At 35.4% G+C, this 24,654-nt stretch overlaps 1 long non-coding RNA gene across 1 annotated transcript in view; it reads right to left on the bottom strand.

Moving 5' to 3' along the window:
- The window catches only part of LOC309665092, a 204,820-nt gene extending 180,454 nt beyond the window's left edge, over nucleotides 1-24,366 (bottom strand). Inside the window, exon 1 of the long non-coding RNA XR_014266212.1 lies at nucleotides 15,183-24,366. This is a non-coding gene — a long non-coding RNA (uncharacterized lncRNA). The remainder of the gene's footprint in view (nucleotides 1-15,182) is intronic.
- Between the last annotated feature and the right edge of the window lie 288 nt (nucleotides 24,367-24,654).

Below are 24,654 nucleotides of genomic sequence, written 5' to 3' on the forward strand. Positions count from 1 at the left end.
ATAAAAAAGGGCAATTCACTAAATCTCTCTGAGCTTTATCTTGTTATTTGAGAGTAGTAATAATAATATGAATCCCATGCTATTGATATGAGAATCAAAAACAGAGTATATATCATGAAATCTATGGAGGAGGAGGAGGGGGAGGGGGAGGGAAAGAGGAGGAGGGGGAGGGGGAGGGGAGGAGAGGAAGAAGAAACACCAAGTGTGCAAGTGTAAAGAGGGAGGACCACCTGCATGCTAAGGAGAGAGGTCTCAGGAGAAATCAAGCTTCCTGGCACCTTGATCTTGGACTTCCAGCCTCCAGAATCATAAAAAAAACAAATTTCTGTTTTTAAGCCACCCAGTTTGTAGTATTTTGTTATGGCAGCCCTAGCGAACTAATACAATATCCTATTTTCTCCCATTTATTTCCATATACTGAAACAAAACTGCACAGAACAAACAATATAGAAAAGAGACATAGTTCTAAGACTGTAATACTTGTTGATGTAACTTCAGTTACATAAAAGTGTTGTTCTACTGATAAGCCTTCACTTTCCAATATTCCCTGCATCCCTCTGCTCCATCTTTCCCAGAAAAATCCCTGTGATTGTTCCTTAAGAGTTGTGTTAAAAGGGCAAATCAAGGCATCACTCTTACAAGAAGCTCTTGCTTTAGTTGAACACTGACCTGATGTAAAGTTCACATGTGCATCTGGGAAAAAAAAATTAATGGGAAGGAAAGCTGACAGATGCAAGCAACAAAAATTACTTTTTATTTTTCTGGTACTATCACTTGTTTATAATCATGTGGATGATTGCAACATACGACAAAGAGTAGAGGATGACTGCTTTCTTTCTGAGATGTATTTGTTCACTGCAATGTTTTTGCAGCATCTGTTTCACTGTGGCTTTCCTGTGTCTGTTATTTCTTAAATCATCTTTGACTATCTCAGAGTCTGCTGGACTTCAAGTTCTAACAGGTTAAAAGCATGACTAGTTAAAATCAATCATTGTCTCTTTTATGCTCTTCAGCTCTTCCATCAAATGTCTAGTGCTTTTCCTAAGAAGACCCTGTACCACTCATTTTAAAATAACTTGTATAATCATTTAAAGGTACTCATTTAGATACACAGAAATAATTTCATTTCATTTTTATCTTAAATTGATAGGATTGCAAACTTTAGAAAATAACACAAAATTATTTTTCTAAAATGCAACGTTTAAAATCTAAGTTATTGGCATGAAGTAAATTCTATAATAAGCTTATGTACAAAACTCTGTACTTCAGTCTCTCTTTCAGACACTGCAGTCTCAAATTCAAGAATGATCCAAGGAACAAAGTTTCTTATTCACTATTCCAGTGCGCGCACCCACCCACCCCCCCACACACACTCATATGGTCATTGCCACAGAACCTCTTTGTTTAAATTTTAATTACCATGTTTTAGGGCTCCATTCTCAATTCCCAACAGCTTCTTATCCTCCTGTCTTACTTCGCTTTACATCCCATACATGGTGCTTCCATGATCCAACTTCATTTATCAAATCTCTGATTCTGCATTTTCCAAGTCTGTCACCTGAATGGTGAACAGTTTTTTTTTCCTTCAAATTTTCTAATTCTTCAATACACAGAACATTATCAATAGAGGACTTTTGTTTTGCTTAAACTAAATTTTGTTTATAATTATGTGAAAACAGGGCAATGAACATTAACAAATACTAATAACTTGAGCTCATAAAAGTATTACAGTCTTGTCTGTGTCAAATTGCCTAAACATGTGTCAACTCGGCTAAGCCAGTGCTACTTCTCTTTATGGTTCCATTGTGATTGTTTCCAATCATATTAACTTGGCTCATCTGAAACTAAATTTCGTAGAACACCAACTCTGATTCTAGGTTGACATTTGTCAAAAAAGGAAAAGAAAAAAAAGAAAACCATAATATTTAGGATGTGTAAGTGAAGCAGCGGACACTATACTTGGAATATGTCACTGTTGGAGGCAGAGTGAGACATGCCAGCAGCTTCCAGCTTATCTTTGTCCTTAGCCACTACATGTCCATCTCTCCTTCCCAAATTTTTGGTCCTGATGGCCAGTAGCAACCCAAAGCCCATGTCCAAATACTTGGCTGTGAAATTATGGAGGCTTTCACTATGATGAGGCAACAACTGCCTATAGAAAGTAAATATTTGGGTGACCAAAAAGTTGCTGCAATAGTGAAAATGATGGCATAAATGAACATAAGGAGTATAATGCATTTAATCTGTTACTTCTAATTGCATTGAAAAACTTGGAGAAATAAGATGATGAGCTTAGGCTTTTAATTATCTGCTCATACTTTGGTAAGGATCCAAAAAGCTTCTATAACTGCCCTCAAAGAAACCATTGTCTGCTAATAACCACAGGACTGACCTTCTCAAAACTAAACACAAACTTTAATCCTAGAGGACGCTTTATTATTCCACAAATTATAATCACGATCTTGCAGAGACCACTGTTAAAGTTAAGGCTTTGATTGGGAAGCAGCCCCTGAAACTTCTTCTGGTGTCATTTGGGCAATTGCCAGTGAAGCTGAGGATTTTGAAGACTTACATTGTTTTGACCCTCCTTTGCCAGTACAAGCAACCTTTTTTTCACATCTGAGGTGAATCTCTCCTTGAATGAAGAAGAACATGCAATGACCTCTTCTAAGGTAATCCTGTAAGGGCTGCTGATCTACCCACACCACTTTTAATTGTTTCTAAGGGAAAAAAGTGACCAGTGTTTTGTAGTGGTGAAAAGTTAAGCCACAGTGATTCTTATGATAGTGTGGAAAATGAAAAATACACCTAATGGAATTGAGTATTTGGGTAAGGAGAATTCTGAGCAGAATTTTGAAAGTGTAATCAGTTTCGATAAGGCTATCTATCATCTATCTATCTATCTATCATCTGATACAGAATGATGAACTAATGAGAAACACAAGTTTCTAATAGAATCCAGAGAATACATTTCCATGTAAGATCCTGCTGGGTTTGAGGATAAAACTGTTTCACACAGGTCTCAAAATAAGAACTGGCTTGAGAGAAAAGATCAGATCCAGCGCTCTGTCAGTAAAATATGGTCTCAGGGTTAAATTCCAAGGGTGTGGCCATAATGCTCTTTTGTTAAGACCTCAGAAAGATTTAGAATGGTGCCTCGTAAATCCTCTCAGCTAGACACAAAGATTTCTAAGAATTTTATGGGCATTCTTCTTAGACCAACTCTTGTAAATAAGAGGGCTTCTATAAGTCTTTTAAAATATTATCCTTCAACACCTTGACCTCAGCCCAAGTCAGAGGGAAGTCTGTCTCAAAGAGATGTGTGAGTATGATTTCGGTCTAATGGAATGGATTATAATTTGATATACAGAAAGTCTACAAAGACTTCAAAGAAGTTACACAGCTTGAAAAGAGAAGACCAAACATCGTTCAAAATGCAAAGAGATCTTTGACTCTCCAACTTCCTACAAGCAGGAACCAGGCTAGGAGAGCTAATCAAATGTAAACAATGGACCATTTTCCCTCAAAAATGGAATAGTTAAGAGCCCAGTGGGCAAAGCTTAGTTGAGGAGAACCAGGGAATAGAAACAGAGCTAATCAATGGAGCAGGGGCAACTGTCAACAAATACCTGGCTGGATTTTAGCATTGCTAGGGACTGCTTTGCGTCTCCCATTTTGACATCCCTCTTCTTCTGTTGTTGTTATTTGTTCAGTTCTCCTGAACCTGTTTTACAATTTTATGTTGTGTATGTGGAGGACAGAATAACTTGCCATTTTAGTTCACAGGTCTTTGGATCAGGAGATCAAGGAAACTTATCCACACCTGACCTCATTTAAAGGTAAATATATTTAGCCTCAAGATTGAGCCTTATGCCACAGTAGGATAAGGCTTTTGGGGTTCCTGGATCTGAGTGCATTTTTTATGAAAGAAGACTATTAATACTTGGAGGCCGGGTCAACTATGGTAGCCAATCTCTAAGGACAGTCTGTAGCTTGCAATTACCAACAAATATGGTGGACACTGGCATTTTGCCAGTTCCATTCCTTGACTTTAAGAGGACTGACAGCTTCTGCTTCACCCTCACGTAGAACTCTTGCTTTTGGAAACTCTAACCCTCCATGATGAAAGTCTATCTACTCTGCTGGAGAGACCATGTGTAGAGACCCATGTAAAAAGCTATGTGGGAAGGAGAGGCACTGTGATTACATGAACAGGAAGAGAGATTCAATCATTCCAGCATCTCAGCTGAACCACAAGGTGACTCCAGCATTAGCTGGGGCCTTCACGCAGCTTCATGACTGTAACTGAGGCCACCAGAAGAACTGCCAAGCTGACACTATCAACCAAAAGAACCCGGACAGGTAATAAAATGAGTGATGTATTAATCCACTAAGTTTAACAGCATTTTGTTGTACAACAACAGATACCTGTGTCTTTTTATCTTACTTCTTTTCTGATGAGATGATAAATAGAAGCTCCTGCATTTATATTTTATTTCTGAGGCTGCATCAACATTCTTCCCTGATCCTAATTTATCCTAGTTGATAGATAACATTTCCTTCACAGTGGTCAGGATTAAGGTGAAATCTAGACATGAATAATGTCTCTTGTCTCCATGGGGTATTTTGACCCTCTGAGACTCATGACCCTGGATGAGCCAGTTCACTTGGTTAGAGATTTGCTCTGAGATCATCACCTTTGGATATTAATGTGTAAAATGATAATGTTACGGTTGTGGTCTGCTTTCTTGAACATAAAGAGTTTTTGTACTGTTTTCTCATCAAAAACTATTTCTTTAGCATATATTTTAAAAGTGTGAAATATTTGGAACATTTCAAAGCTTTTAATGCATCTAGTTTCAATTTTTCTACTAAAATGTATAATTAATGTTAAACACTAAAACAGGGGTGAAAAATATGTATCATTTTTGTTTCTTGTTTACCTCCATACACAAGACAGACATTGTTAACTAACCATGATATTAGTTTCCATTGAGCTCAGACATGACTTTAGAAACCTTCACAACATATTTCTCAAAGCAACTACTGTTAGTAGATTGAATTCAGCATTGTAATATAAAACAAATCTCCCATACTTACAATAGATGTATTTCCATCGATATCAGAAAAAAATTATGTAAGTTTTCAACAGTATTACTTCATACTGTTCTTGAAATTCCAGCAAATGCAAGGGAGTAAAAATAATTAAGAGGTAAGAAAAAAGGAATGCTAAAGAATCAATATTTAGAGATAATATGATTGAATACTTTGTGCTCAAATATGTTAATTGAGAAAGAATAAAATTTGGGTAGAAATTCTAACTAGAGGGCATTATACAAATAAATCTTTAGATATAATCTTTAGATATCAATAGTTTGCTATATTCCTTTAATAAAATAAGTATATTAAAATGATTTCAATATATAAGAACATTAGCAGGAAATGCATAAAAACCAAAGAAGAAAAATCTTAAACTATGATACAGAAGAATGGAATGAAGTCAAAGCATACTAAATATTTAGATGGGAAGCTCAATATCACAAAAATAATATTTTCAAATCTATTTTTATATTAATGTGAATATAATAAAATAATAATGACAATTATTTTTGGTACCTAAAACATACTGCAAAATATCTTCTGAAATAATCAAGAATTCTTGGTGTTTTAACAAGCTACGCAAATTAAGATAGTATAATATAGATATTATAATGGTCAGGCAGAGAAAAAAAAAAAGCAGAATAGAAAACCTATAAACAAACCCAAGGATGATAAATATTTGTAGGGGAAATTTGGATTATTCAATAGCTGGTACAGGGATAACTGGTTAAGTATTTGAAACAATAAAGTCGTGTTTACATTGGCACTACATACCAAAATAATATCACGCAAAGACTATGTGAAACAAACAAAAAACCCCATGAAATGTAGAAGAGAACACACGGGAAAATGTATGCATGATCTTAAGCGTTGCTCAACATTTTATAAGTAAAAGCAGAGAAGAAACGTATTTATATATTTTACTTCTGTAGTAAGCACATTTTGGTGACTGTACTCAGCTCTTAACAAACTCCTTTCTCATGTAAGTGCCTTTCTGCACTGGGTTCACAGAAATGGCAACCTAGCCATCATATTTAAGGATGATGCCATTTTGGGGGGTCAGTTTCTAGAATAGTGCTTGGTAAATATAGGCGTGAACTTGATAGATATTTGCCAATTAATGCCTGACTAAGCATGACTGTTATATAATATATTCCAGGAACGTGGAAATTCAACTCAGAGCCTGTTGACTGCTTCCTTCTTATGACCGGAACACATAAAGAAAATGATGAGACGAGGTCATATACTTCCCCGAAAACACAAGAGATACTTCATCCTCAGAGATAAAGAAAATGTGGAGAGAAAATTCAGAGGCCATAGGTTTCATTGTCCAAAAATGGAGAAATTACACAAAAAATCTAGTATATTCATACAATATATTACTGTGCATTCAATAAGGAGTACATACTCAAAGCATACTTAAGAACAAAGTGGGGAAAAGGTGTACTATATAAAAGCTAAGGACAAACAAATACACTAATGTTTATGTTTTGAAAGCAAAATATATTATTATTAATTTATTAGATAACTGTTCAAATAATAGTAACAAGTACTTGCGATTATAGAATAAGGATAAGTGAAATGAATGACAGCAATCTTATAAAGGATAGAAGGGAGTAATTGGGAATATTCTGTTATAAAGTAACTGCACAATTAGTGAAATATTGTAATGTTAATTGAAAATGGACTTTTTTCTGATGTGTCAATTAGTAATTCCAAATTTTGGTTTTTTCATCCTGAAGCAATACACTGCTCTACCTCACAGTTTTCATGAAACTACATGTGTGAGTGTTCTATTTTAAACTGTAAAGTATGTTGCAAATTTGTTTTTCTTATTAATTGACATAGTAATATACATACTTGGCTTTTAGATTTTTTTTAAATATTTATTACCTTTTTGACCCATTTCTCCTGTCTCCTCAACCACCTGCCTCTAGCAACCAATCTGTTCAATGTATCTATGATCCTGGTTGTTTTTGCTTGTTTGTTTTTTGTTTTGTTTTGTTTAGATTCCACATATAAGAGAGATCATATGGTATGCGCCTTTCCCTGACTGACTTTCACTTAGTAAGATGCCTTCGAGGTCCATCCATGTTGTCACAAATGGCAAGATTTCATTGTTTTTTACAGCTGAATAATATTCTATTGTATATGTATACCACATTTTCTTTATCCATTTATCCACTAATGGACACTTAAGTTGTTTCCATATCTTGGCTATTGTATATAATGCTGCAATGAACATGGGAGTGTAGTTATCTTTTCAAGTTAGTGTTTTCGTTTTCTTTAGATAAATACTCAGAAGTGGAATTGCTGAACCATTTGGTAGTTCTGTTTTTAATTTTCTGAAGAACCTCCATACAATCTTCCACAGTGGCTGCACCAATTAACATTCCCACCAACAGTGAACAAAGGTTCCATTTCCTCCACACCTTTGCCAACACTCGTTATATCTTCTTTTTTTTGATTACAGCCATTCTAACAGGTGTGAGGTGGTATCTCACTGTGGTTTTGATCTGCATTTCCCTGATGATTAGTGATGTTGAGCATCTTTTCATGTGTGTGCTGGCCATTTGTATGTCTTCTCTGGAAAAACTGTCTATTCAGATCTTCTGCCCATTTTTTAATTGGATTGTTCGTTTGCTGCTATTTAGTTGTATGAGTTCTTTTATATATTTTGGATATTAACCCCTTATCAGGCATATGATTTGCAAATATTTTCTCCCATTCAGTAGATGTCCCTTTTATTTGGTTGATGATTTGCCACTAATGTTTATTTTTATGATTGACAATATATGGGAGTACAGTAAAAACCCTGGGATATTATTCAATCAAAAACAATCTTTGGTTGGATAATTGAAAAGTCACATGTAATTGGAAATATAACCTTAACTTTTACATACACACTTGCATGCACACATACACACATGCACAAGCATATAACTGAAGCCACATATTAATTCATTGACTAGGATATCATGTCTTTTTCAAAAACAAAACCTGCACTTAGAAAAAAAAATAATTGCCATCATTTAATGTACAGTAAGTTCTTTTCTTTAAGATGACTGATTACAACTCTCTATAATCTTTCCTACATAAACTGCAATTTATATACATAACCTATGGCACAGACTTTGGTATTTCTTTAAAATATAACGTTAATTTAAAAGCACTTTCAAAGATATCTGAAAGAGGAATCACCTAGATTTTTACAAATGTTTTCCCTAATCATTTCATAAAATTAATGCTACAGGATTTTTGAAACAAACCTTTTCCAAAGCACTTCCTTGAATTTTCATAGAAACGACTCCATATTTTCACAGGTATATTTTATTTTTTTTTAATAAATTTATTTATTTATTTATGTATTTTTGGCTGCATTGGGTCTTCATTGCTGCACGTGGGCTTTCTCTAGTTGTGGTGAGCAGGGGCTACTTTTCGTTGCTGTGCACGGGTTCTCATTGTGGTGGCTTCCTTGCTGTGGATCACGGGCTCCAGAGCACAGGCTCAGTAGTTGTGGTGCATGGACTTAGTTGCTCCACAGCATGTGGGATCTTCCTGAGCCAGGAATCGAACCCGTGTCCCCTGCATTGGCAGGCGGATTCTTAACCAGTGCACCACCAGGGAAGCCCGGGACACTAGTTTTTTAAGTAAGCATTTTATTTCAGATGTTTCAGAATTATTGTGAAGATAGTACAGAGTTCCTGTATACCCCACAACCAGTTTTCTTCCCTATTAGTAACATCTTGCATTCAGATGGTGCATTGGTTATAATTACTTAACAAAAATTAACACTTTATTATTAACAAAAGTTGATATTTTATTCAAATTTCCTTGGATTTTCATTGATGTTATTTTTATGTTTCAGAATCCCATCCAGGAAATCATATTTCCTTTATTAGTCCTGTCTCTTAAGGTTCCTCTTGGTTTTGACAATTTCTCAGACTTTCCTTATTTTTGATGACCTTGATAGTCTGGTAACTTGTAAAATATCCTGCAATTGGGATTTGTCTGCTGTTTATCTCATGATTAGTCTGGGGTAATATTTTGGGGAAAAAGATAACAGAGGTCAAGTGCCATTCTCATCATATCATGTCAAGGGCATGTACTATCAGTATGACTTTTCACTGTTGATGTTAACTTTGATCACCTGGCTTGAGTTAGTGTTTGTCAGATTTTTCCTTTGTAAAACTAATTTTCCCCTGCCTTTTTCATACTGTATTCTTTGGAAGAAGTCACTATGGACAGCTCCCATTTAAAAAGTGGAGAATTATACTTCACCTCCTTTAGAGTGGAGTATCTACATAAATTATTTGGAAAATGTCTGCATGGGAGATGTGTCTATTCTTCCCCATTTATTTACTTACAGCAGTATGGGCTTGTGAATACTTATTTTATAATTTGGATTATAATGCAATGTTACATTACTTATTTTATTGCTCAAATTGTTCCAGATTTAACCTTTGGGAGCTCTTTCAGTTGGCTCCTGGATCCATTTGATATAGTTTCATTATTGATTTATTATTTTTTTTAGCACTTTCTTATTTTCCATCACTACAAGATACCTTAGGCTCATCTTGTAAAATTCCTGTCCCAATACCAGTTCTAGAACAAATTATTCTTCCAAGGGTCTGTGGTTCCTTTTATTGGAGAATGGTATTTGAATCCAAGATCTGGGTGCTCAGGTATGTTCACTGTTACTGGGGCATCATTGTTTCTGGCCCTCTCAACTGACAAAGCAAGGAGATATTTGTGTGTATATGAACACATGTACACACAATAACCCGTCACCCCTCCACACATATTTCTATATGTAATCCTATATATCTATATTAAGTTACATGAGTTCATACTGATGTCTCCATCTCTAATCCATTACCACATGGAACATTCTAGACTACTCCTTTCTCTTATCTGTAACCTCTCATTACAATGAGTTCCCACCATTTGCATTCATTTAGTTAATTGTTCAATTATAATATAAATGCACAGTGGTTTCTGAACTATTAATACATACTCCCATGAGAAAGAACTTTATCAACAACAGTACAGTGGTTACATATAGTTCCTTTGTCCTTAGTCTTATAGACACCACTAATTTCAAAACTTACTTAAGTCAGCACCTCATCCCCCAGCTCCCATTAATAAGTTTGTTTTATACATTTGTACTACATTTAGTTTTTTTTTTTTTGGTAACATCCTGCATTCCATCCTGAGATTCCCCAACCTCCTAATTCATTTTTTAAAATTTGCATACATCAAGGTTTACTCACAGTTGTAAAGTTCTGTGTAAAGTTCTCTAATTTTTGACAAATGCCTAATGTCTTGTATTCACCATTACAGTATCATGTAGTATAGTTTCACTGCTCAAAAATCTTGTGCTTCACCTATTCAGCCTCCTCCTCATCTCCAACTCCCTGGAAACCTCTAATTTGTTTATAATTTCTATAGGTTTGCCTTTTCCAGAATGTCATATAATTGGGATTACAGAGTAATGTAGTTTTTTCAGACTGGTCTCTTTTACTTAGTAACACGTAAATTCATCCATGTCTTTTTGTGCTTGATAGCCCCTTTTTAAATCAGTAAATACTACTATATTACATGGATATAGCACAGTTTATTCATTTACGTATTGAAAAATATCTTGGTTGCTTCTGGTTGTTGGCAATCATGAGTAAAGCTGCTACAAACGTGTATGCAGATTTTAGGATGAACATAAAAATTTTCAAATCAGTTGAATAAACATCAAAGAGCGCAAATGCTGGACTGTATGGTAAGACTACATTTAGCTTCGTAAGAAACTGTCAAACTCTTTCCAAGTGGATGTACCATTTTGCATTCCCACCAGCAATGAATGAGAGTTCCTGTTGCTCCAAAGCCTTGCCAACAGTTGATATCACCAATTTTTTGGATTTTAGCTATTCTAAAGATGTACTGGTATCTTACTGCTTTAATTTGTAATTCCACAGTGACAAAAGCTATTAAGTGTTTTTGTATCCTTATGTGCCATTTGACATCATCTTTGAATAAGAAGATATTTGAATGTCTGTTCAAATATTTTTTCTTTTTAAAAATAGGTGTGAGTGTGTGTGTGTGTGTGTGTGTGTCTGTATTCAATAATATTCCTTTATTTGTTGATCTTTTCTAAGAACAAGTTTTTGGTTTCAGTGATTTTCTCTATTGCTTTTGATTCTCTATTTAATTAAGTTATTCTCTAATTTTTATTTTACTCTGCCTTCTACTTGTTCAAGGTTTAATTTTCTCTTCTTTTGTAGAGTCTTCAAGTGAAAGGTGAGGTTATTAATTTGATATTTTTCTTTTGAAATGCAAGCATTTGCAGCTTTAAATTTCTAAGCACTAAAGCTACATCTCAAATTTTTTTGCGTGTTGTGTCTTTATTTTAATTCATCTCATGGTATTTTTACATTCCCCGTTTGATTTCTTTTTTGATCCATTGGCTATTTAGCACTACACTTTTAAAATTTTCACAAATCTTTGGGTTTCCAAAACTTTTCCCAAATTTTGTTATTATTTCTAATTTTACCTCATTGTGTTCAACGAACAAAGTTTGTGTTTTTCCATTCTTTTAAATTAATTAAGGTTTGTTTAATGGTCTAGGATATTGCCTTTTTGGAAGAATGTTCCAAGGGCACTTGGGAAGAATGTGCATTCCACTATTCTTGAGTGAAGTGGTCTATAGATGTCTGTTAGGTCTAGTTGGTTTATAGTTAAGCCTTCTATTTCATTGTTGATTTTCTACCTAGTTCTATCAACTATTGAAAGTGGGTACTGAAGTCCCGATCTATTGTTGTCAAATTATTTACTTCTTTCACTTCAGTCAGTTTTTGCTTCATCATATTTTGGGGCTCTGTTGTTAGGTGAACATGTATTTACAATTGCTATAGCAGTCTGATGGATTTAGCTTTATAGTATTATAACTATCTCTCTTTATCTATAGTGACTTTAAAATTTTTGGTTTAAAGTTTGTCTCATATTAGTATAGCTACTCCAACTTTCTTTTGGGTGGTGTTTGCATGATTTATCTTCTCCCAATCTTTTGAGGTTTACTTTACATTCCATATGTTTGTATCTTCGAATCTTAATTGTGTCTCCTGTAGATAGGATATAGTTGGACCTTATTTTTTATTCAGTCTGACAATTGCTGCCATTTGATTGGACTGTTTAGTCCATTCACATTTAGTGTTATCATTGACATAATTGTGTTTACATCTGTCATTTTATTTTTTTAACATCTTTATTGGAGTATAATTGCTTTACAATGGTGTGTTAGTTTCTGCTGTATTACAAAGTGAATCAGCTATACATATACATATATCCCCATATCTCCTCCCTCTTGTGTCTCCCTCCCACCCTCCCTCTCCCACCCCTCTAGGTGGTCACAAAGCACTGAGCTGATCTCCCTGTGCTATGTGGCTGCTTACCACTAGCTATCTATTTTACATTTGGTAGTGTATATATGTCCATGCCACTCTCTCACTTCATCCCAGCTTACCCTTCCCTGTCCCCATGTCCTCAAGTCCATTCTCTACATCTGTGTCTTTATTCCTGTCCTGCCCCTAGGTTCTTCAGAACCATTTTTTTTTTTAGATTCCATATAAATGTTAGCATACGGTATTTGTTTTTCTCTTTGTGACTTACTTCACTCTGTATGACAGACTCTAGGTCCTTTTTTAAAAAATATGTCTCATGTCTCTTTTCTTTCTCTATTTACTCCTTACTGCCTTATATTATATGAATTCACCATAAAATTCTAACACAGCATGTTAAATTTTTAATTATTTTTCATTATATCTTTTGAGCTATTTCCTTACTTGTTGCTACAGGGCTTGTCATATTCATTTTAACTTATTAGAATCAGCTTCAGGTCTATACAGTTTCAGATATGCTATTTCTTACTTAGTCCATTGTGGTAGTTCCATCTTTTTAGGAATTTCACCTTTTATCTAATTTGGTGACATAAAATTCATTTTTAAAAAATTTCAGTAAGGTCTGTAGTGATAGTCTCTCTTTCATTCCTGGTTAGTGACTATGAGTGAGTCATTAATAGAAGACAAGTTTGAGTTTATATAGATTTCTTTTTTCTGAAAAATTGCTAAAGACCCAAACTATAATTACTGAATGAGAGAGGAAAAAAGGAGTATACAGGTTAGAATTCTCTTTCAAGACTGAGGTCATGCATTAGTTGGTTGGGCCAGGTGGGAGAAGAAAAAAGTTCTTTTCAATGAATTGGTACTGAAGAACTCTATTTTACTATAAAATTGGAGACAGGTAAAGCAACATTATTGTATGCCTAAGGAAAATATGGAGAAAGGCTGTCTATACCTAGGTAATTTTTTTTTTAATTGAAGTATAGTTGATTTACAATATTGTGTTAGTTTCAGGTGTACGGCAAAGTGATTAGGTTATATATATGTGTGAGTGTGTGTGTATATATATATATACTTTTTTTAAGATTCTTTTTCATTATAGGTTATTACAAGATATTGAATATAGTTCCCTACTATACAGCAAATCCTTGTTGTTTACCTAATATATACTAGTGTGTATCTGTTAATCTCATACTCCTAATTTATCACTCCCCCTTCCCCTTTGGTAACCATACGTTTGTTTTGTATGTCTGTGAGTCTGTTTCTCATTTGTAAATAAGTTCATTTGTATTATTTCTTATAGTCCACATTTAAGTGATATCATATAATATTTGTCTTCATGTAGTATGCTAATCTCTAGCTCCATCCATGTTGTTGCAAATGGTACTATTTTATTCCTTTTTTTATAGGGGATTAATGTTCTATTGTATATATATACCACATTCATTTATCCATTCATTTGTTGGACACTTAGGTTGCTTCCATATCTTGGCTATTGTAAATAGTACAGGTAAGGCATTCTTAATAAAATGACAATAATCACTTTCTAATGAATACGGAATATTTAAAAATGATTGTATTTATGACTTCTGCCATAATAAATTGCAATAAATTGCATCAAAGTGCCAGTTAGTGAAATACACATAAGAAAATGGAAGCTTCTTCAAAACTGCAAGAAAAAATTAAAGCTTTGTGAAGAAGTATATAGGCCTTCCCTAAAACTACTACATGTATATACACACACATACATACCACTCTGACTAAACAGAGGGTGGAAGAGCTGGTAGAAGTGGGTGTGATGTGTTGTATGTATTTATGTGTCTCTCAGATTTGCTTGTCTTAGGGTTCCAAACATTAGAGTGGTAATATTAAACAAATATGTCAAAAAGCACAAAGTGCTTAAAAGTGGTGGCACAGATAGAGAAAATGTGTTGTCTTTAGTATATAAAACAGGATTGTATTAAATTATCAGAATTCTTCTCAGCAAAGGCTACCAATTTTATCAGAGACACAAAGGATATTTTGGGAAGAAAAAGGTTGTAAGGAATATTATGGAACTTTAACCTTTTCCTTAACTGTAATCAGAAACATCTAGAAATTCAACTTTAAAGTGGAAGTTAATTTATGAACTTGTAATTTGTCATGTCAGTATGTAGTATATTAGCTTTAGCTGAATGATATAACGAAAGTTGATGGAAAACCTCATTATGAATGACACTTTCGGGGGGTTATACTTTATTTATTTATTTATAACATCTTTATTGGAGTATAATTGCTTTACAACATTGTGTTAGTTTCGGCTGTATAACAAAGTGAATCAGCTATACGTATACACATATCCCCAAATTCCCTCTGTCTTGCATCTCCCTCCCACCCTCCCTATCCCACCCCTCTAGATGGCTGCAAAGCACGGAGCTGATCTCCATGTGCTGTGCGGCTCCTTCCTACTAGCTATCTATTTTATATTTGGTAGTGTATATATGTCAATGCCACTCTCTCACTTCATCCCATCTTACCCTTCCCTGTTCCCATGTCCTCAAGTCCATTCTCTACATCTGCATCTTTATTCCTGTCCTGCCCTTAGGTTCTTCAGAACCACTTTTTTTGTTGCTGTTTTTAGATTCCATATATATATGTGTTACCATATGGTATTTGTATTTCTCTTTCTGACGTACTTCACTCTGTATGACAGACTCTAGGTCCATCCACCTCACTACAAATAACTCAACTTCATTTCTTTTTATGGCTGAGTAATATTCCATTGTATATATGTGCCACATCTTCTTTATCCATTCATCTGTCGATGGACACTTAGGCTGTTTCCATGTCCTGGCTATTGTAAACAGTGATGCAGTGAACATTGTGGTACATGATTCTTTTTAAATTATGGTTTTCTCAGGGTATATGCCCAGTAGTGGGATTGCTGGGTCATATGGTAGTTCCATTTTTACTTTTTTAAGGAAACTCCATACTCTTCTCCATAGTGGCTGTATCAATTTACATTCCCACCGACAGTGCAGGAGGGTTCCTTTTTCTCCACACCCTCTCCAGCATTTATCGTTTGTAGACTTTTTGGTAACGGCCATTCTGACCGGTGTGAGGTGATACCTCATTGTAGTTTTGATTTGCATTTCTCTAATGATTAATAATGTTGAGCATCTTTTCATGTGTTTGTTGGCAATCTGTATGTCTTCTTTGGAGAAATGTCTATTTAGGTCTTCTGCCCATTTTTGGATTGGGTTCTTTGTGTTTTTGTTATTAAGCTGCATGAGCTGCTTCTATATTTTGGAGATTAATCCTTTGACTATTGATTCATTTGCAAATATTTTCTCCCATTCTGAGGGTTGTGTTTTCGTCTTGTTTATGGTTTCCTTTGCTGTACAAAAGCTTTTAGGTTTAATTAGGTCCCATTTGTTTATTTTAGTTTTTATTTCCATTTCTCTAGGAGGTGAGTCACAAAGGATATTGCTTTGATATATGTCATAGCGTGTTCTGCCTATGTTTTCCTCTAAAAGTTTTATAGTGTCTGGTCTTACATTTAGGTCTTTAATCCATTTGGGGTTTATTTTTGTGTATGGTTTAGGGAGTGTTCTAATTTCATACTTTTACATGTACCTGTCCAGTTTTCCCAGCACCACTTATTGAAGAGGGTGTCTTTTCACCATTGTATATTCTTGCCTTCATTATCAATGATAAGGTGACCATATGTGTGTGGGTTTATCTCCGGGCTTTCTATCCTGTTCTATTGATCTATACTTCTGTTTTTGTGCCAGGACTGTTCTGTCTTGATTACTGTAACTTTGTAATACAATCTGAAGTCAGAGAGCCTGATTCCTCCAGCTCCATTTTTCTTTCTCAACATTGCTTTGGCTATTCGGGGTCTTTTGTGTTTCCATACAAATCGTGAAATTTTTTATTCTCGTTCAGTGAAAAATGCCATTGGTAGTTTGATAGGGATTGCACTGAATCTGTAGATTGCTTTGGGTAGTAGAGTCATTTTCACAATGTTGATTCTTCCAGTCCAAGAACATGGTATATCTCTCTATCTGTTTGTATCCTCTTTAATTTCTTCCACCAGTGTCTTATAGTTTTCTGCATACAGGTCTTTTGTCTCCCTAGGTAGGTTTTTTTCCTAGGTATTTTATTCTATTTGTTGCAATAGGTATATGGGAGTATTTCCTTAATTTCTCTTTCAGATATTTCATCATCAGTGTATAGGAGTGCAAGAGATTTCTGTGCATTAGTTTTGTATCCTGCTACTCCACCCAAATTCATTGATTAGCTCTAGTAGTCTTCTGGTGGCATCTTTAGGATTCTCTATGTAGAGTATCATGTCATCTGCAAACAGTGACAGTTTTACATCTTCTTTCCCAATTTGGATTTCTTTTATCTCTTCTTCGTCTCTGATTGCTGTGGCTATAACTCCCAAAAATATGTTGAATAATAGTGGTGAGAGTGGGCAACATTGTCTTGTTCCTGATCTTAGTGGAAATGGTTTCAGTTTTTCACCATTGACAACGATGTTGGCTGTGGGTTTGTCATATATGGCCTGTATTACATTGAGGTAAGTTCCCTCTATGCCTACTTTCTGGAGAGTTTTTAACATAAATGGTGTTGAAATTTGTCAAAAGCTTTCTCTGCATCTACTGAGATGATCATATGGTTTTTAGTCTTCAATTTGTTAATATGGCATAACACACTGATTGATTTGCATATATTGAAGAATCCTTGCATTCCTGGGATAAACCCCACTTGATCATGGTGTATGATCCTTTTAATGTGCTGCTGGATTTTGTTTGCTAGTATTTTGTTGAGGATTTTTGCATCTTTTTCATCAGTGATACTGGCCTGTAGTTTACTTTTTTTGTGATATCTTTGGTTTTGGTATCATTGTGGCCTCGTAGAATGAGTTTGGGAGTGTTCCTCCCTCTGCAATATTTTGGAAGAGTTTGAGAAGGATAGGTGTTAGCTCTTCTGTAAATGTTTGATAGAATTCACCTGTGAAGCCATCTGGTCCTGGGCTTTTGTTTGTTGGAAGATTTTTAATCACAGTTTTAATTTCAGTGCTTGTGATTGGTCTGCTTATATTTTCTATTTCTTCCTGGTTCAGTCTCGGAAGGTTTTGCTTTTCTAAGAATTTGTCCATTTCTTCCAGGTTGTCCATTTTATTGGCATATATTTGCTTGTAGTAATCTCTCATGATCTGTTGTATTTCTGCAGTGTCAGTTGTTACTTCTTTTTCATTTCCAATTCTGTTGAGTCTTTTCCCTTTTTTTCTTGATGAGTCTGGCTAATGGTTTATCAACTTTGTTTATTTTCTCAAAGAACCTGCTTTTAGTTTTACTGATCTTTGCTACTGTTTCCTTCATTTCTTTTTCATTTATTTCTGATCTGATCTTTATGATTTCTTTCCTTGTGCTAACTTTGGCGTTTATTTGTTCTTCTTTCTCTAATTGCTTTAGGTGTAACGTTAGGTTTTTTACTTGAGATGTTTGTTTCTTGAGGCAGGATTGTATTGCTATAAACTTCCCTCTTAGAACTGCTTTTGCTGCATCTCATAGGTTTTGGGTCGTCGTGTTTTCATTGCCATTTGTTTCTAGGTATTTTTTGATTTCCTCTTTGATTTTTTCAGTGATCTCTTGGTTATTTAGTAGTGTATTGTTTAGCTCCGTGTGTTTGTATTTTTTACAGTTTTTTTCCTGTAATTGATATCTAGTCTCATAGTGTTGTGGTCAGAAAAGATACTTGATACGATTTCAATTTTGGTATATTTATCATGGCTTGATTTGTGACCCAAGATATAATCTATCCTGGAGAATGTTCCATGAACACTTGAGAAGAAAGTGTATTCTGTTGTTTCTGGATTGAATGTCCTATAAATATCAATTAAGTCCATCTTGTTTAATGTGTCATTTAAAGCTTGTGTTTCCTTCTGTATTTCCTTTTGGATAATCTGTCCATTGGTGAAAGTGGAGTGTTAAAGTCCCCTACTATTATCTTGTTACTGTCGATTTCCCCTTTTATGGCTGTTAGCATTTGTGTTATGTATTGCGGTGCTCCTATGTTGGGAGCATAAATATTTACAATTGTTATATCTTCTTCTTGGATCAATCCCTTTATCATTATGTAGTGTCCTTCTTTGTCTCTTGTAAGAGTCTTTATTTTAAAGTCTATTTTTCTGATATGAGAATTGCTCCTCCAGGTTTCTTTTGATTTCCACTTGCATGGAATATCTTTTCCCATCCCCGCACTTTCAGTCTGTATGTGTCCCTAGGTCTGAAGTGGGTCTTTTGTAGACAGCATATATACAAGTCCTGTTTTTGTATCCATTCAGCCAGTCTATGTCCTTTGGTTGGAGCATTAATCCATTTACATTTAAGGTAATTACCGATATGTATGTTCCTTTTACCATTTTCTTAATTGTTTTGGGTCTGTTATTGTAGGTCTTTTCCTTCTCTTGTGTTTCCTGCCTAGAGAAGTTCCTTTAGCATTTGTTGTAAAGCTGGTTTGGTGGTGCTGAATTCTCTTAGCTTTTGCTTGTCTGTTAAGGTTTTAATTTCTCCGTCAAGTCTGAATGAGATCCTTTCTAGGTAGAGTAATCTTGGTTGTCGTTTTTTCCCTTTCATCACTTTAAATATGTCCTGCCACTCCCATCTGGCTTGCAGAGTTTCTGCTGAAAGATCAGCTGTTAACCTTATGGGGATTCCCTTGTATGTTACTTGTTGCTTTTCCCTTGCTGCTTTTAATATTTTTTCTTTGTATTTAATTTTTGATAGTTTGATTAATATGTGTCTTGGCCTGTTTCTCCTTAGATTTATCCTGTATGGGACTCTCTGTGCTTCCTGGACTTGACTATTTCCTTTCCCATATTAGGGAAGTTTTCAACTATAATCTCTTCAAATATTTTCTCAGTCCCTTTCTTTTTCTCTTCTTCCTCTGGAACCCCTATAATTCGAATGTTGGTGCTTTTAATATTGTCCCAGAGGTCTCTGAGACTGTCCTCAATCCTTTTCATTCTTTCTCTTTATTCTGCTCTGCGGCAGTTATTTACACTATTTTATCTTCCAGGTCACTTATCCGTTCTTCTGCCCCAGTTATTCTGCTATTGATTCCTTCTAGAGAATTTTTAATTTCACTTATTGTGTTGTTCATCATTGTTTGTTTGCTGTTTAGTTCTTCTAGGTCCTTGTTAAATGTTTCTTGTATTTTCTCCATTCTGTTTACCAAGATTTTGGATCATCATTACTATCATTACTCCGAATTCTTTTTCAGGTAGACTGCCTATTTCTTCTTCATTTGTTTGGTCTGGTGGGTTTTTTCCTTGCTCTTTAATCTGCTGCATATTTCTGTCTTCCCATTTTGCTTAACTTACTGTATTTGGGGTCTCCTTTTCTCAGGCTGCAGGTTCGTAGTTCCTGTTGTTTTTGGTGTCTGCCCCCAGTGGGTGAGGTTCGTTCAGTTGGTTGTGTAGGCTTCTTGGTGGAGGGGGCTGGTGCCTGTGTTCTGATGGATGAGGCTGGATCTTGTCTCTCTGGTGGGCAGGACCGTGTCCAGTAGTGTGTTTTGGGGTATCTGTGAGCTTAGTATGATTTTAGGCAGCCTCTCTCCTAATGGGTTGTGCTGTGTTCCTGTCTTGCTATTTGTTTGGCATGGGGTGTCCAGCACTGGAGCTTGCTGGTCGTTGAGTGGAGCTGGGTGTTAGTGTTGATATGGAGATCTCTGGGAGAGCTCTCACTGATTGATATTATGTGTGGCTGGGAGGTCTCTGGTGGTCCAATGTTCTGAACTTGGTTCTTCCACCTCAGAGGCTCAGGCCTGACACCTGGCCAGAGCACCAAGACCCTTTCAGCCGCATGGTGTCTATGTGACTTTGAGCAAGTGACTTAACCTCTGTGTGCCTCAGTGTCTGCTTCCTCATCTATAGACTGGTGTTTGGCAGAGATGCTTTGCAGCTGTACTTCGAGAGATATACAGTGGTCAACCTTCCTGGAACCGGCTCCCACTTCAGGAAAAGTACATGTAGCACTTAGAGCTCGAGTCAACACACTGTAATCACCAGAGAGTAATATGCAAGGCTGGTAAGAAACTCTGACATGTTGACCTTCAAATGGAAAAATCCTTTCTTTGTGTGAATAAAGGTGGCCTTCGAGGTCCAGGTTTCAGGTAAGTGGCCGGCAGTCCCAAGGACAGTCGTGGCTTCAGCTAGTGGGGTCCCTCCAAAGCCGGCAGCCTCAGTGAGGCCACCATCCCATTGTGCTCCAGAGCAGCTCAGTGACAGAGGAGGGAAGAGACCACAAGCCTGGAGTTCCAGCTCTGCGGAAACACGAGCTCTGTTCTGGGCGGGGGTTATACTTTAAATTGAGGAACACATATATCTTATATAGACTTTCAGAATTGTCATTTCTAAAATATAATAGAGTACTATAAAATTTATAGTAAGCTTATATAAACAAATTTTATACGTATAGAGACAAAGTGGAAAGGAATGTCATTTCAAGTTCGTATTCGTTTTAAATCAAGTACCAATTGCTTCCATACACAAAAATAACAATAAAAATATGGTGATGTTCCAAACACCAGAGATTGTATCAAATAGTATTTAAAATTTTATGTTTAGTTAGTCGGCAGATGGGAGTGTCTAAAAATTGAGGTTAATATTCCTAGTTTATATTCTCTCTTTAAAAGATAAAAGCATGACATAACCTAATGGAAATTAGGTATTCAAATGTAAGAATTATGAGTAAAGAGAGCAAATAAAACAGGATTTTCTATATAGAATTAAATCAATTAGTCATGGTGACAGTCTCAATGAAAGAGATAAGATCAAATGACACAAGGGGAAAAGCATAGCATCTAGAATCAATTTCATCTAGATTCAGTAAGCTTTAATTTCTACATCTGTAAAATAGAATAATACTACCTGTCTTATGTGCTTATTGTGAGGATTAGATTAGATAATACTTGTTAAGTCCCTTGCATTTAATATTCAGTATAGGAGATAAAATTTTCTTCAACTTCTTGATATTCTGTTTTTCCAAATACTACCACAACTATTACTAATAGTAATAGTAGCAATAATATAATGCATCTTAAGATTTACTGAGTGCAACTATACATCTTAAACTACTAATACTATATAGTAAATACATATACTACTGGTAGTATATACCTGATACCGGGGAAAAGTTATTCATTCATTACATATTGCCCTAATATCCCCAATTTTATAACTGAGAAAACCTAACTGCCCCCCAGCCCAAAGCTAAGTAAATCACTTAAGGTTCTTCAGCTAGTAAGAAGTAAAGCCAAAATATGAAACCAGGCAGACTGGCACCAAAGAACCCACTTTTAGCCTCTCTTTGAGGGGCACAGGATAGGGAATGCTTCAAAATAGTCATCATCCTTAAAATACAGATTTAAAATACAGTAGTTACATGCATTGTTATATTCCATACATACCACAATAAAGAAACAGAACTTGTAAAATAAGTTAAAATTAATTCAATAATATCTTTGAATATCTGAAGAGGCCTATTACAACCTCTATAGGTGGCATAGCAAGTATAGCAGCAGGCTGAATTGTACTGTGTTAATTTTTTCTTTCTTTAGCAGAGCTGATATGTGCCATTGAGGCAATGCACAGTATCACCCTACCCCCACCTTTGGCCTTGAAAAAATATCTATAGGTATTTTTAAATGTATTTAACAATCTCCTACTATTGTATTATTCAGATATGAGCTCTGCTAGTCAGTCTTTGGGGCATTATGAAAGTACTGTGGGATGACTTTCTAAATGAGATGTTCACTTCATCTGGATTACCACCAAGTATTATATTTAGTCCATACTAGCTCTTTTTATGTTACTGTGGCAGCTCCACAATAAAATTAAAATGCCCTTAAAGAAAAAAAATGCATTTCATAAATATAAAACGGATATATCAATCAATTACTGAAGAGTAGACCACCTGATATCCTGCTTTATGACTTAGACCACAGCAATAATATTAGTTTCCACATATTGAGCACCTATGATGTGTCAGTCATATTATGGTGTACTTGACAGACTATTCAATCTCCATCCTCCTCTTCACTTGAATATGAAAACTACTTGGGGTTTATGGTCTCTAACACTACTCTCTTCCCTGTCTCTACTGTTGCCACCTGTCATCCTATGATTGACTTGCTTAGTTCTGGCTCTCGGTTAACTTTTGACATTAATTCTTTTTACAGTATCTTCAGTGACCTCAAGGTTAGCTTATCCACAGCTGAGTCTCTGGTTTCCTTACTCTCAACTCTACTTGAGCTTCACCTCCAATGTACTTAAATCATCTATTCCCACAGTTTTCTCTGTAAATCATCATTACCTGGAAGTTTTCCACTTATTAATTCTTTAATTCTTATTTCCTCACAATAACATCCTCACCTTTCAAGTTTATTTCTATTATTTCCTCTACCTATTCTTCAAATCCACTGAGACTTCTTTTTTTTTAACTACAGTAATTTAAAAAAATGATTTCTATTTACTGCATCTTAAGTAAAACATTTTCTGGATTTTACAATGGACAATATTTTCAGTGTTCCAGGCACTTTGTTGTTTTTTGTTCTAACATTGATTCCTCCTTAAATAAACAGAGATTTTTATGACTTTGATATCTGTCCAAAAGCAAGGGAAATGAGATTCTCTGCCAACACCACAGTGCACCTGGTTACCATTAGATTCTACCCAATGTATGTTAGATTAAATGGTTAGTTGATATAAACTTACATTACTATCTCAGCATTGTACTAAAATGAAGGGAGTTGGAGCTATAGGTGGTCTCAACAGATGTCTGACAAGAGTTCTGTGTTTGATAAAGCTTATGTGTACACTGTGTAGGAGCCAATTTTGCACATCCTGGATTTTTTGGCCGAGGCACCACATCAGTTACAAGTTGTGCCTGTGCCTAGCCTCATTTCCGTTGTTACAGGATAGTTGTACTTCCAAATCAAGGACAATCTAGTCACTGTTGTTTGCCTTAGAATAGCTGCTGCTGCATTACACTTCACCTTCTTAAAAACTGCCTTCAAAGGCTAGCGATCCAGGCAATAGCTTCTGTTGGCTTACTGTCTGCTTCAGTCCTTAAGGCTCACAATGTGGGGGACATTAGTGAGGTTGTGTATATCTACCATTTTTTCTCCATCTTTTTCAGGAGAAGTAACTACAAATCAGCATATTTCCTGCTTTTCTTTTCTACAAATATTCTGGCATATGAATGAACAGTTTTCCAAGTTTCAGGGCCATCTGGGGTCCTCCTTGATTCTTATATTTCTGTTACTCATTTCTATAGTGATCAGGGTATGGGGGGAGTGAATTTGTTTCCTATCAATGTCATAATGTATTGTTGAATTGGTTTGCTAATAGTGTTGATCCTTGAGCAACAAGGGTTTGAACTGCATGGGTCCATTTATACCCAGATTTTTTTCTGTAGTAAATACTACAGTCCTACACAATCAGTGGTTGTTGAATCTGTAGATATGAAACTGCAGATATGAAATAACTACAACCATGTATATGGAAGGCTGACTATAGGTTATACATCAATTTTCCATGGCACTGAGGGTCAGCACCCCAATTTCTGTGTTGTTCAAAAGTCAAATGTATTTTGTTGAGGATTTTTGCATCTATGTTCATCAGTGATATAGACCTGTAATTTTCTCTTTTTTTTTTACTGTCTTTGTCTGCTTTTGGAATCAGTGTCAGCCAACCTCAGAGAATGAGTTTGGAAACATTCCTTCCTCTTCAGTTTTTTAGAATAGTTTGAGAAGAATAGTTTAACTCTTAAGTGTTTGGTAGAATTAACTTGTGAAGCCACCTGGTCCTGAACTTTTGTTTGTTGGGAGTTTACCATTGGGAGACCATTCACACTTTCTATTTCTTCCTGATGCAGTCTTCAGAGATTGTATGTTTCTAGGAATTTATCCATTTATTTTATGTTGCTTATTTTGTTGGTATATAATTGTTCATAGTAATTGTTTATGATTCTTTGCATTTCTGTGGAGTTGGTTATAATTTCTCTTTCATTTCTAATTTTATTTATTTGGGTCCTTTCTCTTTTTTCTTGATGAGTCTGACAATTTTGTTTGTCTTTTCAAAGAACCAGCTCTTAGTTTCGTTGATCTTTTCTAT

The sequence above is a fragment of the Balaenoptera physalus genome (genome assembly GCF_965194825.1).
Source record: "Balaenoptera physalus genome assembly, chromosome: 7".
Taxonomy (NCBI): Eukaryota; Metazoa; Chordata; class Mammalia; order Artiodactyla; family Balaenopteridae; genus Balaenoptera; species Balaenoptera physalus.